We start from the raw sequence: 1218 nt of genomic DNA on the forward strand, positions 1-1218 counted from the left end.
GTTCACCGAAGTCACAACCTTTTTCACAAAACACAAAATCACAAAAGTTTGCAAATAAGCATGGAAAAACGACAAAGATTCAAAATGCTCATTTCGTGATTTCCAGTCGTATTTTGACAATTTTAGATAGTTTTCAGTTTTGCAAAAACCACAATTTATTTTGAAGTTTATTAGGCTAGATGGTTGATGAAAATATATTTATCAAAGTGTTCACCGAAGTCACAACCATTTTCAAAAAACTCAAACTCACAAAGTTTTGCAAATAACCATGAAAAACAAAGAAAACCTGAAAATGCTAATTTCATGATATCGAGTCGTTTTTTGACACTTTTAGATAGTTTTCATTTTTGAAAAATCACTATTCAATTTGAAGTTTATTGGAAAAACCATAGGCTAGATGGGTGATGAAAACATTATATTTATCAAAGAGTTCACCGAAGTCACAACCATTTTCACAAAACTCAAAATCACAAAAGTTTGCAAATAACCATGAAAAACAAACGAAACTTCAAAATGCTAATTTCGAGATTTCCAGTCGTTTTTTGACACTTTTAGATAGTTTTCTTTTTGCAAGAAGCAAATATTCATTTTGAAGTCTAGTGGGTTGATGAAAACATTATATTTATCAAAGAGTTCACCGAGGTCACAACCATTTTCAAAAAACACAAACTCACAAAATTTTGCAAATAACCATGAAAAGCCAACAAAACTTAAAACTGCTAATTTCGTGATTTCCAGTTGTTTTTTGAGACTTTAAGAGAGTTTTCATTTTTGCAAAAACCACTAAACATTTTGAAGGCTAAATGGTTGATGAAAACATAATATTTATCGAAGAGTTCACCGAAGTCACAACCATTTTCACAAAACTCAAACTAACAAAATTTTGCAAATAACCATGAAAAATCAACAAAATTTGAGAATGCTAATTTCGTGATTTCCAGTCGTTTTTTGACACTTTAAGATTGATTTCATTTTTGCAAAAACCACAATTTATTTTGAAGTTTATTAGGTTCATATAGGCTAGATGGTTGATGAAAGCATTATATTTATCAAAAAGTTCACCGAAGTCACAAACTTTTTCACAAAACTCAAAATCACAAAATTTTGCAAATAAGCATGGAAAAACGACAAAGATTCAAAATGCTCATTTCGTGATTTCCAGTCGTTTTTTTGACAATTTTAGATAGTTTTCAGTTTTGCAAAAACCACAATTTATTT

The sequence above is a fragment of the Octopus bimaculoides genome, unplaced genomic scaffold (assembly GCF_001194135.2).
Source record: "Octopus bimaculoides isolate UCB-OBI-ISO-001 unplaced genomic scaffold, ASM119413v2 Scaffold_149662, whole genome shotgun sequence".
Lineage (NCBI taxonomy): Eukaryota > Metazoa > Mollusca > Cephalopoda > Octopoda > Octopodidae > Octopus > Octopus bimaculoides.